The sequence below is a fragment of the Sminthopsis crassicaudata genome, chromosome 4, assembly GCF_048593235.1.
Source record: "Sminthopsis crassicaudata isolate SCR6 chromosome 4, ASM4859323v1, whole genome shotgun sequence".
Lineage (NCBI taxonomy): Eukaryota > Metazoa > Chordata > Mammalia > Dasyuromorphia > Dasyuridae > Sminthopsis > Sminthopsis crassicaudata.
Window position 1 is genome coordinate 313,826,936 of NC_133620.1, and position 16,132 is coordinate 313,843,067.

The 16,132-nt window shown below is 35.1% G+C and overlaps 1 protein-coding gene across 10 annotated transcripts in view; it reads right to left on the minus strand.

Annotated features, from left to right (window-relative positions):
- Window positions 1–15,406: 15,406 nt before the first annotated feature.
- The window catches only part of TMC6 (transmembrane channel like 6), a 50,481-nt gene continuing 49,755 nt past the window's right edge, over window positions 15,407–16,132 (minus strand). For all 10 annotated transcript variants that reach the window (XM_074260249.1, XM_074260246.1, XM_074260250.1 and 7 more), the window contains one exon: window positions 15,407–15,630. The gene's annotated coding sequence lies outside the window, so the exon portion shown is untranslated. The remainder of the gene's footprint in view (window positions 15,631–16,132) is intronic.

Below are 16,132 nucleotides of genomic sequence, written 5' to 3' on the forward strand. Positions count from 1 at the left end.
CTCAAGTTTTAGTAGTGTATTTAGCTAAATAAAACTTCCTCAGAGTAATTGCATCTCATTGCCATTACATACATTCTATATATTTGATCTATATAGCTGAATATGTATATCAAATATATGTGTGTGTGCATATATACATACAATTTTCCATGCTGAAGTCTAGCATTGAGTTGTAGAAAAACAACTGATACTATAAATTGGGGATGGAAGTAAAAAAATCTGTGTTTAATTTTTGTCTTTTATTTTGCATTAAAGATGTCTGTAACTCTGAGATTTAAAAGAAAAGTTTGTGGCTCTTAATGTTTTTTTCCTCATAGAATGTGATTGTTGAAGAACATGCACCGAAAGTTGCTTTCAAAAGTACGAAGCTTCATTGATACTTAATAAATTGCAATTTTTTTTTCTTGGCTGTTTAAATAAATGTGACTTTTTTTTAAAAGCAGTGAGTATAAAAATATTTGTCACTTCATGTGTTGAAGTTAGTAAAAGATGAGTTATTAGAAATTTTCATCTCTTTGTAACACACTTACCTTCTAAGAGAATAAGTATAGTTGCTGGGTGTGGAATTTCCATTTTTTGTGGTCTGATTTATAGGATGATATTATTTTGCACTTAAATAAAAACTTAAAAATAGTTACTAATGAGAGTAACATCTCACCCATAAAAATCTGGCATTTGTACTTTCTCTTATAAGTCTGTTGTAGTCAACAACCCAATGATATTATCTAAGAAGATACTTAATACTACTGTCAAACCATTGGCTCATTTTCATTTCTGACCAAAAGACTTGTATCAGGGAGATCAACCTGATTAGGAGTTAACCTGAATAAAATGAGTTGGAAGAGTCTTTAGAGGCCATCCTTGGACCTGACTGAGTAATCCCTACTCAGAGATGGCTGCCAATGATGGTAATTAGGAAACACTCACTTAGATTGGTTAGTTTCAGAGGGATAATGAGAAATAATATATTTTAATGGAGAAAAAATTGGACTAAACTATGAAAATAAAAGGGAATGTCATTTTAACCAGTTTTAGGTTGCAAAATTATATAGTTCCTTCCCTAGGAATAGGGTTACATAGTTGTGGCTCTAGCTCCAAAGCATTTTCAGATACATTCTCTGAATGTTCTGCTCTCCACAGTTTGACTCCAACCTCCCTTTCTAGGCATAACTCATATAATTGCTTCTGATGAACTCTGCATTTCAGCCAAATTGGACTAATCTCATGCAATTCCTCTCCATCTCATTGAGCTATCCCTAATGCCTAGAATAGATTTACTATCTGTTCCCTCCAAACCCAACTCAAGTGACATCTCCATGAAGCTTTCCTTCATTATGCCAATTTAAAATATATTCTCCACCCTCAGATTTCTCCTAATAAATACATTGTACCTCCCCTTTGAACTTAGTGCTTTCTTAACTTATAGTTATTTCTGTACATGTTTCATCTTTAATTGCAAATTACTGAGGTCAGCTCCAATCCATGGTACTTCAGAAAAAAAAACTTCAAAAGATATCCAATCCTACCCATGTCTGAGTCCAATCCAAGGTAGCCAATTCTGGTTTTGGAACAACTCCCAATTTAAAAATAAAAATTATTGAACTTAAATCTTTTTCTGCAACTTCTACCATTCAGATCTAGTTCTTTCCTTCAGAGGCCAAACAAAACCAATCTAATCCTTACTCAATTTGACAGCCCTTCAAATATTTGAATAGTTCCCTATTCATTCTCATATCTCTGAACCAGTCCTCAATGCACTCAAGTTCCTTAACTATTTTCTTAATAGGATATTGGCAGAACTGAATCTAGTACTGTAAGTAGGGTCTAACCAAGTCACACTCAAGATTTTCAGAGAAAGCAATTCTGGCAACCTAAGTTATTGGTTCATGAAAAGAACCGCCCCCCTTTTTTAAATGTGTCAAGTAATCATCCAACTTTTGTTTGTCTTCCAATAAAGGAAAACCCACTGCCTTTGAGGCGAAGGATTCATTCCTCTTTCTTCTTACCTCTTTTTAAGAAGTGTTTTTATCTGTCAAACAAAGACCTAAGTCTATCCATGACATTAAGACTAAATCAAACAACCTAACCTTTTCCACAAAACAGCTTGTTTGGATACTTGAAAGCAGCTATGGTCTGCTGTAGACTAAACACCCCTAGTTTCTTTATCCAGCCCTCATGTTGGGGGAACTTCAGGCCCTTCACCGTTTTGTTTGACCCAGTCTGAGCTCTTGGATTTATCTATCACTTTTCATAAAATGTGGAGCCCAATCGTAAGCACAATATTCCAATTGTGAGACCAGAGTACAGCATGACTATTATTTCCTTTTTATTTGGATGTTGTCTCTTTCTCACTATAGCCTGTCATACTAATTTTCTTGACTGCCATATTGTGCTCATGTTGAGATCATTCCACTTTGAGCAGTCCACTCAAAAAAATTTTTTCAGATGAACTCTACTAACTCATAATTTGTAAGCCAAATATAATGTCTGTCCCTTTTAATTTCATCTTAATTGATTTAGTCCAAAACTCTATAGCCTTTTTTGTTGTAGAATGGAATGAAATGTATTTATATCCTAAATACCATAACTGATGTTACTCTAGTAGACTTTTTACATACATATATATATATATATGTTTATATATTTGTATGTGTATGTAAATGTGTGTATATTTAAATTTCATAAAGATTTTCATTTTTATAATGACAATGTTTTTCATTCTTTCAAATACAGAGAAATTTGGTGTTGCTTATCTCATGAAAGAATTTCCCAAAAAGTCCTAAACATCTATATTCTTGACAGTCTTCTTCAAATATCCCCTTTCCCTCATTTCTCTTTTTGTTTAGGAAGAGCTACGGAAGAGCTGAAGGTTGTTGAGGCAGTTCCTGACTTCAAGGAATTTATATTCTAATGGGGGAAGGAAATATATAAAGGGGATCTGCAGTGTGGGTAGAGAGTGATGGAGAACTAGATCCAAGTATGATTGAAATGAAAGCCAGCCAGAGTTTTAGGTAGGTCCAAGGAGAAAATCCAAGGTTTGGAAAAGGGAAATAAGGAGGTGAAGGCCAGAGGAAAGGGTATCATGTGGAGATGGCAGGTAAGTGAAATTGGATCCAGTGGATTTAAAAAAAAAAAGCTGGACAATCAAAGCCCAGGACAAGTCCAAAAAGAGAGGGGAAGAAATGGAGATGATGGCCTGATTGGAAAAGGCATAGTCCAAAAATCACTAGAAAGAGCTTAAATAAAAACAAATAGATTTGATGTAATGAAAAACTTTGCAGTGATCAGAGCTTGTGATCTTGTGGAAAGCTTTTGGTTGTTATTGGAGCTACTCTATGATCCAAGGAAGGAGGGGAGAAGAAGAAGTCCAGAAAATTCTTTGTTAATGCATATCTGATTAGAATTGGAGCTCTAACTATTAGAGAAGGAAAGGGGTAAGAAATAGACATAGTATTTGGGAGGGAAGAGGTGTGTCCAGTGGAAAATAAAATGTGGGTGTAATGGTTTGCCAGTAAGGAAACATGGATTATAGAATACTGTGGAGAGAAAAACTGTAAACAATGCTTTTTTATAGCAAGAACAGAGCTCTAGGATAACAATAGATAAAAAATTTAATGAAAATAGCTAATTTCTGGAGAGAGGGGTGTTCTTATCTGAGCAAAACCACAATTCAGATATGAGCTGAAATACTAAATAGGGAAGGATGATACATAGCTGCTATAGAATAAATATTGCTCTCAAGTAAAGTTTTTGTGGTTTTTTTTAAGCTTGTCATTATTTCTCTGTTGGATTAACTTCATATACTATATTGGTTATATGGTCAAGAAAAATATATGACTTCCTAACCTGAAAAAGAGTATCTGGCAAATGCCAGAGTGAGAAAAGAGTAGACTGATGGAGAAAGAACCTTACATAAAGTTCTTAAAACATAAAAGGCCACTCAGTCAAGCAATACCAGAAAAGGTAAAAGGGAAAAGCACTAATAAGAACTCAGTAACTCCAAATTACAGTAAGAAATATTAGAACAAATTCCAAAGATTGAAAAATAGTTTGATTTTTACCAAAATTTTTGAAATCATATTTTTAAATATTCAAGATGAAAACTATCCAGAAATAATACAACCAGAGGGCAAAGAGAAAATAGAATCCATCAAACACCTGAAAAAAACCTTGAACTAAAAATGTCGAGAAATATTATAACCAAAAATACAGCTTCCAAGTCAAAGGAAAAAAAATATAAACACAAAGAAAAAAAGAAAATACCTAAGAACCATATTTCACTTTACATAAATATATGCTACAACTGCCTTAAAGGGGGAAAAAAACTTTAAAAAGCATAGTCCAAATCCTTTAGAATCCTCTCCTGTTATACAACTCTAGTATGCTCAAGGTTTAAACTACACTCAGTTTTAGAGCTGAAATTCTCTAGCAAGCTTTATTGATGTAGCATGGTTATAATTCCAAATTCCTTATTTTGACCAGGTCTTCCTGTTTAATTTTTACAAACACCCCCATTTTCAAAAGAAAAAAAGTCTAAGCTATTCTTAAGTCATATGAAGAAATACTCCAAATCACTAAAAATAAATAAATAAGTAGGGAATTGCAGAAAGTGATTCTGAGGTTCTAAGTCAAACCCATTATATTGGCAAAAATAACAAATGGTGGGCAGCTAGGTGGCGCAGTGGATAGAGCACCAGCCTTGAATTCTGGAGGACCCAAGTTCAAATCTGATCTCAGACACAACACTTTCTAGCTGTATGACCCTGGGCAAGTCACTTAACCCCAGCCTCAGGGGGGAAAAAATGACAAATGGCAAAAATGTAAAGTAACAGTTATTTTTTTTCCCTGAGGCTGGGGTTAAGTGACTTACCCAGGGTCACACAACTAGGAAGTGTTAAGTGTCTAAGATAGGATTTTGAACTCAGGTCCTCCTGAATTCAAGGCTGGTGCTCTATCCACTGCGCCACCTAGCTGCCCCAAAGTAACAGTTATTTGAAAGGCTAAAGATAGACATACAAATGTATTGTTGGTGGAGTTGTGAATTGGTATAGCTATTTTCAAAAGCAATTTGAAATTATGCCCAAAAAGTCTAGAATACAAATCTAATATGCATAAAACTCAGCAATACTACTACTAGGCCTATATACCAAAGAGATCAAAGAAAGAAAGAAGAAAAGGATCTGGACTTAACATTTTTTTTTTTGCTTGAGGCAATTGGGGTTAAGTGACTTTGCCCAGGACCACACAGCTAGAAAGTGGTGTCTGAAGTCAGATATGAACTCAAGTTCTCCTGACTTAAGGGCTAGTGGTCTATCCACTGCATCAACCTAGCTGCCCCACACTTACAAAAATATTTATAGAAACTTTTTGTAGTGGCAAAAAAAAAAAACAAAACAAAACCCACAACCATGAGAACTAAGAAATAGAGTTGCCCATCACTTGGGGAATAGAAGAACAAATTCTGCTATAAGAATGTAATGTAATGTTAATCGGCCATGAGAAATAAATTTCTTTAAGGGAGAATTTCAGAGGAATCTGAGATTTGAATGATCTGATGCAGTGACATGACCAGAACCAGGAGGGCAATTTATTCAATAATAATAATATTGTTAAGGGGAAAAAGACTTAAGAACTCTGAGTAGCAGTGACCAAGCATGATTCAAGAGAATCAATGATGAAACAGGTTTTCCCCTCCTGATGAACTCAAGAAGTAGAAATTTTGGATATGGTCAATATCTTTTTTACTTGACTATGCATAGTCTTTATAAATATTTAGGTTTTTTTGTTTGTTTGTTTTTCTGAACTTCCAGCCAAGATGGTGGTGTGGAGGCAGATAGCTGCTTGAGCTCCGTGTTTTCTCTCAGGATTTGCTTCATGACAAGCCTTGGAATTAATGCTTGACCGAGAAAGAAATCCACAAATAATCACCAAGAGAAGACATCCTTGAAATTCGCCTGAGAAGGTCTGTGTTTGCTTGGGGGAGGGTCGAACAGACTGGGCGCAGACTGAGGGCAGCTAGCCAGAGCGAGACAGACAGCTCACACAGCTCAGACCGGAGGGGGAGGGGTGTGATCTCTGCCATTTCTGCGGAAGGATCTTTGCCCCAGTGTGGATATTCCGTCCTGGCAGCAAGCCAGGAGCAGCTGAGAGGTGTAAACACCGAAGGTGAAGATTAAAACCCTGGAAAGCCAGCATCTCTCAGAACCCGGCCACCCCCAACCCCCACCTGGACTGACTCGGTGCATTCTCGGAACCTCAGAGCACAGACTCAGTACAGTCATCGCTGTTCTGTTAGTGGCTCTCTGCTGCCCTACCCCCAGTCTGTAGAGGAAGCCCATTAACACCATCCAGTCCCATCCCCCCAAAACAGACCTAGTGTTTCTTTTGTCAATTTGTTTTCTTCAATTCCGCTCTTGACAAAATGAACAAAAAGTTCAAAAGGGCTCTAACCATTGACAACTTCTGTATGGAGAGAGAGCAGACTTCAAATACTGAAGAGACTAAAAGCGGATTGTCCCCAGAGGAATCCCCTAAGGGGGATATGATCTGCTCCTCAATACAAAAGTATCTCATAGAAGAAATCAAAAAGGCTCTCACAAGAGAGCTAGAAGAGAAATGGGAAAAGGAAAAGGAAGCTTGGAAAGAGAGCCTGGAGAAGTCAACCAGAGTAGATAAAGAGATCAAATCATTGAGAAACAAAATTAGTGAATTGGAAAAGGTAAACAACTCCAAGGAAAACAGGATTAGTGAGCTGGATAAAGAAATCAGCTCTCTAAAAAATGAAATGGATAAAATGGGAAAAAATTCCATAGAAGAAAAAAACTCACTCAAAAACACAATTGAACAATTACAAAAAGATATCTAAAAAGTGAGTGAAGAAAATACATCATTGAAAATTAGACTCGAAATGTAGACTCAAGTAGAAATGAATGACTCGAGGAGAAACCAAGAAGTAGTCAAGCAAAACCAGAGAAATGAAACAATTGAAAAGAATGTCAAGTACCTTATTAGAAAGACAACAGACCTGGAAAACAGATCCAGGAGAGACAATTTGAGAATAATTGGACTCCCTGAAAAATGTGAGGAAAAAAAGAGCTTGGACACTATTTTCGAGGAAATTATCAAAGAGAACTGCCCAGACGTTTTGGAAACAGAAGGTAAAATAGACATTGAAAAAATTCATAAATCACCTACTGAAAGGGACCCTAAAATCAAAACGCCAAGAAATATAGTGGCCAAGTTCAAGAACCATCAGACAAAGGAAAAAATATTGGAAGCTGCTAGGAAAAAGCAATTCAGATATGGAGAAGCCACAATAAGGATAACTCAGGATCTAGCAGCATCCACATTAAAAGAACGAAGGGTCTGGAACATGATATTCCGAAAGGCTAAGGAACTTGGTATGCAGCCAAGAATAACTTACCCAGCAAAAATGAGCATCGTTTTCCGAGGAAGAAGATGGACATTTAATGAAATAAATGAATTCCATCTATTCTTGATGAAAAAACCAGACCTACATAAAAAGTTTGATCTTTAAATACAGAACTTAAGAGATTTCTAAAAAGGTAAAAAGAAATTTTGAGAACTATACTTCTGCCATAAAAATATGTAAAGAACATATGTATAATTTGTCCTAGAAACTGGAGGTGGAAAGGAAATTATATCATAAAAAAGTGTAAAATGGTGGTACTACATCTCATGAAGAGGCAAAGGTAACCTATTATATCTGAGAGAAAGAAAGGAGGGAGATGAACATAGTGTGTATCAATAGACGTATTCGATTTATGGTGAAACTTCTTCCACTTCATTGAAAAGTGAGAGTGAAGGAGTAAGCTAAGGGGAAGAGAATACAGAAATTGTGAGGAAAAGGGGTAAAATAAGGGGAGGAACTTTAAGGTGGGGGAGGGATACTAAAAAGGGAGGGCTGTGAAAAGCAAGGGGTGTTCACAAGTTTAATACTGGGTAGGGGGGTAAGAGGGAAGGAAAGGGGAAAAGCATAAGCAGGGGTTAATAGGATGGCAAGCAATATAGAATTGGTCATTCTAACCATAAATGTGAATGGGGCAAACTGCCTCATAAAGAGAAAGCAGTTAGCAGACTGGATTAAAAGTCAGAATCCTACTATACGTTGTTTACAGGAAACACACCTGAAACAGGGTGATGCATTCAAACTAAAAGTAAAAGGGTGGAGCAGAACCTACTATGCTTCAGGCAAAGCCAAAAAAGCAGAGGTAGCCATTCTCATCTCAGATCAAGCAAAAACAAAACTTGATCTAATTAAAAGAGATAAGGAAGGGCATTATATTCTGCTAAAGGGTAGCATCAATAATGAAGCAGTATCAATATTAAACATATATGCACCAAGTGGTGCAGCATCTAAATTCTTAAAAGAGAAATTAAGAGAGCTGCAAGAAGAAATAGACAGAAAAACTATAATAGTGGGAGATCTCAACCTTGCACTCTCAGAAATAGATAAATCAAGCCACAAAATAAATAAGAAAGAAGTCAAAGAGGTAAACAGAATACTAGAAAAGTTTGATATGATAGATCTTTGGCGAAAGCTAAATGGAGACAGAAAGGAATATACTTTCTTCTCAGCAGTTCATGGAACCTATACAAAAATTGATCATATACTAAGGCATAAACACCTCAAAATCAAATGCAGTAAGGCAGAAATAGTAAATGCATCCTTTTTAGACCACAATGCAATCAAAATTACATTTAATAAAAAGCCAGGGGAAAATAGACCAAAAAATAATTGGAAACTAAATAATCTTATACTAAAGAATGATTGGGTAAAACAGCAAATCATAGACATAATTAATAACTTCACCCAAGAAAATGACAATAACGAGACATCATACCAAAATGTGTGGGATACAGCCAAAGCAGTAATAAGGGGAAGTTTTATATCTCTACAGGCCTACTTGCATAAAATAGAGAAAGAGAGGGCCAACGAATTGGGCTTACAACTAAAATTGCTAGAAAAGGAACAAATTAAAAACCCCCAGACAAACACAAAACTTGAAATTCAAAAAATAAAAGGTGAGATTAATAAAATTGAAAGTAAAAAAACTATTGAATTAATTAATAAAACTAAGAGTTGGTTCTATGAAAAAACCAACAAAATAGACAAACCCTTAGTAAACCTGATTAAACAAAGGAAAGAGAAAAAGCAAATTGTTAGTCTTGAAAATGAAAAGGGAGAACTCACCACTAATGAAGAGGAAATTAGAACAATAGGAGCTTCTTTGCTCAACTTTATGGCAATAAATTCGATAACTTAAATGAAATGGAAGAATACCTTCAAAAATATAGCTTGCCCAGATTATCAGAGGAAGAAGTAAGTAGTCTAAATAGTCCCATCTCAGAAAAAGAAATAGAACAAGCTATTAACCAACTTCCTAAGAAAAAATCCCCAGGACCAGATGGATTTACATGTGAATTCTACCAAATATTTAAAAAACAACTAACTCCAATGCTATATAAACTATTTGAAAAAATAGGGATTGAAGGAGTCCTACCAAATTCCTTTTATGACACAGACATGGTACTGATACCTAAACCAGGTAGATCGAAAACTGAGAAAGAAAACTATAGACCAATTTCCTTAATGAATATTGATGCTAAAATCTTAAATAAGATATTAGCAAAAAGACTTCAGAAAATCATCCCCAGGATAATACATTATGACCAAGTGGGATTTATACCAGGAATGCAAGGCTGGTTTAATATTAGGAAAACTATTAGTATAATTGACCATATTAATAAGCAAATTAATAAAAACCATATGATCATCTCAATAGATGCAGAAAAAGCATTTGATAAAATCCAACATTCATTCCTACTAAAAACGCTTGAGAGTATAGGAATAAATGGACTATTCCTTAAAATAATAAGGAGCATATTTTTAAAACCTTCAGTAAACATCATATGTAATAGCGATAAACTAGAACCTTTCCCTATAAGATCAGGAGTGAAACAAGGTTGCCCACTATCACCATTACTATTCAATACAGTACTAGAAACTCTAGCCTCGGCAATAAGAGCCGAGAAAGAGATTCAAGGAATTAGAGTAGGAAATGAGGAAATCAAATTATCACTCTTTGCAGATGACATGATGGTATACTTAGAGAACCCCAAAGACTCTGCTAAAAAGCTATTAGAAATAATTCAGAATTTTAGCAAAGTTGCAGGATACAAAATAAATCCACATAAATCCTCAGCATTTTTATACATTACCAACACAATCCAACAGCAAGAGATACAAAGAGAAATTCCATTCAAAATAACAGTAGATGGTATAAAATATTTGGGAATATATCTACCAAAGGAGAGTCAGGAATTATATGAGCAAAATTACAAAACACTTGCCACAAAAATAAAGTCAGATTTAAATAATTGGAAAGACATTCAGTGCTCTTGGATAGGCCGAGCGAATATAATTAAGATGACAATACTCCCTAAACTAATCTATTTATTTAGTGCTATACCAATCAGACTCCCAAGAAACTATTTTAATGACCTAGAAAAAATAACAACAGAATTTATATGGAATAACAAAAGGTCGAGACTTTCAAGGGAAGTAATGAAAAAAAAATTAAATGAAGGTGGTCTAGCTGTACCTGATCTAGAACTATATTATAAAGCAACAGTCACCAAAACCATTTGGTATTGGCTAAGAAATAGACCAGTTGATCAGTTAGGTTCACAGGACAAAATAGTGAATAAAAATAGCAATCTAGTGTTTGACAAACCCAAAGATCCCAAATTTTGGGATAAGAATTCATTATTTGACAAAAACTGCTGGGAAAACTGGAAATTAGTATGGCAGAAACTAGTCATGGACCCATATTTAACACCACATACTAAGATAAGATCAAAGTGGGTCCAAGATTTAGGCATAAAGAACGAAATCATAAATAAATTGGAGGAACATGGGATGGTTTACCTCTCAGACTTGTGGAGGAGGAAGGAGTTTGTGTCCAAGGGAGAACTAAAGACCATTATTGATCACAAAATAGAACATTTTGATTACACCAAATTAAAAAGTTTCTGCACAAACAAAACTAATACAAACAAGATTAGAAGGGAAGTAACAAATTGGGAAAACATTTTTACAGTTAAAGGTTCTGATAAAGGCCTCATCTCCAAAATATACAGAGAATTGACTTTAATTTATAAGAAATCAAGCCATTCTCCAATTGATAAATGGTCAAAGGATATGAACAAACACTTTTCAGATGATGAAATTAAAACTATTTCCACTCATATGAGTGTTCCAAGTCACTATTGGTCAGAGAAATGCAAATTAGGACAACTCTGAGATATCATTACACACCTGTCAGATTGGCTAAGATGACAGGAACAAATAACGATGAATGTTGGAGGGGCTGTGAGAAAACTAGGACACTGGTGCATTGTTGGTGGAGTTGTGAAAGAATCCAACCATTCTGGAGAGCAATCTGGAATTATGCCCAAAAAGTTATCATAATGTGCATACCTTTTGACCCAGCCGTACTAGTAGTGGGCTTATATGCCAAGGAAATACTAAAGGGAAAGGGACCTGTATGTGCCAAAATGTTTGTGGCAGCCCTTTTCATAGTGGCTAGAAACTGGAAAATGAATGGAAGTCCATCAATTGGAGAATGATTGGGTAAATTATGGTATATGAATGTTATGGAATATTATTGTTCTGTAAGAAATGACCAGCAGGAGGAATACAGAGAGGCTTGGAGAGACTTACATCAACTGATGCTGAGTGAAACAAGCAGAACCAGGAGATCATTATACACTTCAACAATGATACTGTATGAGGATGTATTCTGATGGGAGTGGATATCTTCAACATAGAGAAGAGCTAATCCAATTCCAATTGATCAATGATGGACAGAATCAGCTACATCCAGAAAAGGAACACTGGGAAATGAGTGTAAACTGTGAGCATTGTTTTTTGTTTTGTTTTGTTTCTCTTCCCAGATTATTTTTATCTTGCGAATACAATCCTTCAACAACAACAACAAAATTTGGTTGTGCACATATATATTGTACCTAGGATATACTATAAGATATTTAATATGTATGGGAATGCCTGCCATCTAGTGGAGGGGGTGGAGGGAAGGAGGGGAAAAACTCAGAACAGAAGGGAGTACAAGGGATAATGTTGTAAAAAAAAAAAAAAAAAAAATTACCTATGCATATGTACTGTCAAAGAAAATGTTATAATTATAAAAATTAATTAAAAAAACAAAATAAAATTTAAAAAAAATTCAAAGATTCTGTGACACGAGAAAACCTAAAAAATAAATAAATAAATATTTTGTTTTTCTTTTGGCGGATGAGAGGAGGAATGAAGTTGAGAGGAAAACAGGAGATAGGGATAGCATTCCTGTTAGGTTCTTACTAAGTGCTAAGTTGGTACTTGACAATTCTCTAGTTCCGGCCTTTACTGGGGAGGAGCTTGCATGCTTAGGAGGAGCAAGTTCATTGGTTGAAGTAAATTTTCCCAGAAGCCCTTGCATTATCCCACATCCATTCTCTGGGAGGATAAAAGAGAATGGAGAGAGAGACAAAGAGAGAGTGTCTCTGCTCTAGGTCAGAGTTGGTGACAGTTGACAGAGCGATTGGCTGTTTCTGGAGACAACAGAACATTACAGATTCCCAAAAGAAAAAGAAGAAATTGAGAATTCTTGAGTCATTTTTTTTTTAAATGCAAAGAATCAAATAAATTACAGAGGAGAGCTTTAGAGCTACTTTTCAAAATAGAAATCCATGGTTTCAGGTATAATTGTTCTATTATATATATGTGAAAACTTTGTCTTTGTTGTTTGTTAAATTAAGAATTTTTAAGAAATTTTAACAAATGAGATCACTTTTAGCTGGTACAAATCAAGAAAAGGAGTACTTAAGCTGTACTTCAAGGTCTTTCTTCAAAGGAAAAGAAGTAATTTCATAGTGATGAAGAAAAAGGCAATTCTAGGTGTGGAAAGTGGAAAGATGATTATGCAAGTCCAAGTCAATACTGCATGTGGAGTGCGCTTGGCTGATGCAATTCCTATATGGAAAAAAATGGGGACACTGCTTATAAAATGGCATAATGTATAATGGAAATACCATTCTGTCTCTTCAATTGGGAGCTATTCAGCAACTGGCTGTGGTCTATAAAAATCACATTAAAAGATACATAAGTGATTGACTGGGGAAACAGAACTGGGGTGCTTTCCAGAGGCACTCCTGCTCAAAATGAAGCTGATTCTCATGCCTGCCTGTATTCAAGGACTAGACTTTCAATTGAGAAGAGCCATTTCAGGCCTTTGTCTCCCCTAGGATCAAACAGCCTACATGGCCCTACAGTTGTTTTAAGTATGTGTTGCTTCTAGTCTGTTCTCCTTCTAGGTGAAAGAGATTAAAGATACCTATGATTTTGTGACCTTCAAAAGATCAAAATGAACTATCAGAAGTCTAAACTGGAGTTGGAATCTATGCTGGGATTTATTTGCAAGTTAAATAGAGAAGAACAAAATTCCAAGCAATCTACCTGGCCCAGTTCATCTATAATGGAGATGCTGAATCATTTGAAGGTGAATTTGAGGGAATGAGTACTATGTAAGAAATGCATTAGAAATTCATGGACCAAGATGGTGTAGGGAAGTGTGTTCCCAAGTGCCGGGAGGAAATTTTTGTGACTTCTGTTATTGCAGTATCTTCATAGAAAATATTCTCTTGTCTAAAAAAACCCAAAAAGCAAAAACAACATCCTAATTGATGTTATGGTTAAATAGAACAGGAACCAAGATTCTTTTGAACTGATACAATCTGGAATGGGAACTTGAGTCAATATTATTAGATTCTCTATGCTTTACTTCAAGGATATCCTAGCACACTGAGGGGAGATAGACAGTTTCAGTCTGAGGTGAGACTTCTCTATATTAAAAAATAGAATTGTCATCTGTTAAGGTGTTAATCCCAAACTTCTTTAATCTGATATCCACAGATTCTTTTGGAGGTCTATAAACTAGGATGGGGAAAAAGTACCATTATTTCAATATGATAGACTTCTTCAGTAATCCTATGCATTTATTTTATGCATTTAAAAACATTACTCTTAGCAAAGATCCATAGGTTTCCCCAGACTGCCAAATGAATCTATTTGATAAGGGTTCAGGAAGATTAAGATTGCTTTAATCAAGCATTGCTTCATTTTTCCACCTTTTTTTCATAAGAGATATTTTTTCATTAGTGATTCTAAAAGGAAATTACAATCATTTGGGTTGGATAAAATTGCCAGGCTTGCTTGTTGGGCCAGGGGAAGGGGAAAGGATCATGGTTGGGCCTAACAGGTTGGTTTGCTGACTAAGAATTAGAAAAATGAGGCACTCATAGATCATTTAAAATAAGAGTTTCAAGAATTTAAACTGTCATCAATGCCAATGGCTTGGCCTCTTATTAAAAGAATTAACTATAGTACTGCCTTTTTTCTATTCTATTCTAATTTTCTTATACTGTACAAATCAAAGGGGCATACTTTTTTATTTTCTAATATCTAAATACTGTTTTATTTTTCCTAATTACATGTAAATTTAGCTTTCAAATACATCTTTACAAAATTTGATCTCCAAATTTTTCTCCCCCCTTCTATTCCTTCCTCAAAAGCAATCTGACATAGATCTGGCATATATATATAATCTTATTAAACCTATTTCCATGAGTCATATTGTAAAGGAAGACTCAGAACAAAAAGGAAAAACCATGAGAAAGAAAAGAAACAAAAAATTTAAAAAGTGAAAATTGTATGTTTCAATCTGTATTCAGACTCCATAGTTCTTTCTCTGGATATGTCAGCATTTTCCATTATAAGCCTTCTGGAATTGTCTTGGATCATCACCTTATTGAGAAAAGAAGTCTATCTTAATTAGGTGCCTTAATTTATCCCAATATTGAACTGAACTAAGAGGATGCTGGTAAAAGTGCAGTGCTTCCAAAACTAGGAAATATGGACAACCATTGTAAAAGTACTGAGATAGGAGATGGAGTTTAACTGAATTTCAGTGTGTAATGGGGAATAAAGTGAAATTATTTGAGAAAAGTAGGTTGCACCAGATAGTAAAAGGCTTTAGATACCAAATCAAAGAATTTGTATTTGATCTTTCAAGCAGAAGAAAGCCATTAATCCTTCTCCTTGACCCCCCCTTTTTTTTTCTTTTTTGTTCTTTTTTCTCATTTTCTTCTTCCCTTCTCCCTCCCTCCCTCCCTTCCTTCTTAATAATTTTGGGTTCTGGTACTATATAGTATTGAGATGAAGAGAAAAAGTGGTGTGTGTACCAAGGGAGAGAATATGGTGTTTATAGCTAACCCATAGAACATATGAGCTGTTATACTCACCCCACCTTCTTGAGAAACAAATCAGTTTGAAAAGCAAAATAAAAACACTATTTATTTCAAATAAATACTATGATAAGCCAGTCCCAAGTAAACTGGAAGAAAGAGAATGAGAGGAAGAGGAGGAGGAAGAAGTGGAAGTTATTGCTGAATTAATTTCCAGATTCAATGGTTAGTCTCTACCCAGATTAATGTTCTTCAGTTATGAGTATCTTCAAGTAAAATTGAAGAGCACTTTAGGGCCTCAGGGACCTAGAGATCAAAGCAAAAGCAAAGGTGGGTCAAGTTCACAGGTATTTATTAAGTACTTACAATTTAAAAGACATTATGCTAAGCAATGAAAATACTAAAGAAAGGCAAAATCAGATCCTGCTTTCAAAGAGCTCATATTTTAATGGGCAAATAATAAACAAGCAGTTATATGCAAACAACATACATACAGAATAAATTGGAAACAATCACAGAGGCAAAGTACTAGAATTAAGGAAGATAAGGAAAATCTTGTATGAGATGAAATTTTAATAGAAACTTGAAAGAAGCTAAAGAAGACAAATGGCATCAGCAGAGAGCTCATTTAAGGCATGAGGAACAACAATACCCCACACAAAAATCTAGAGCTAGGAGATGGAGCACTAAGTTTGAGAAACCATAACCAGGCCTATGTTGATGGATCATGAAGGATGAAGAGTGAAGTAAAGACTAGAAGTTAAAAGGGGCCAGATTGTGAAGGTTTTATTTTCTTTTTTTATAATTT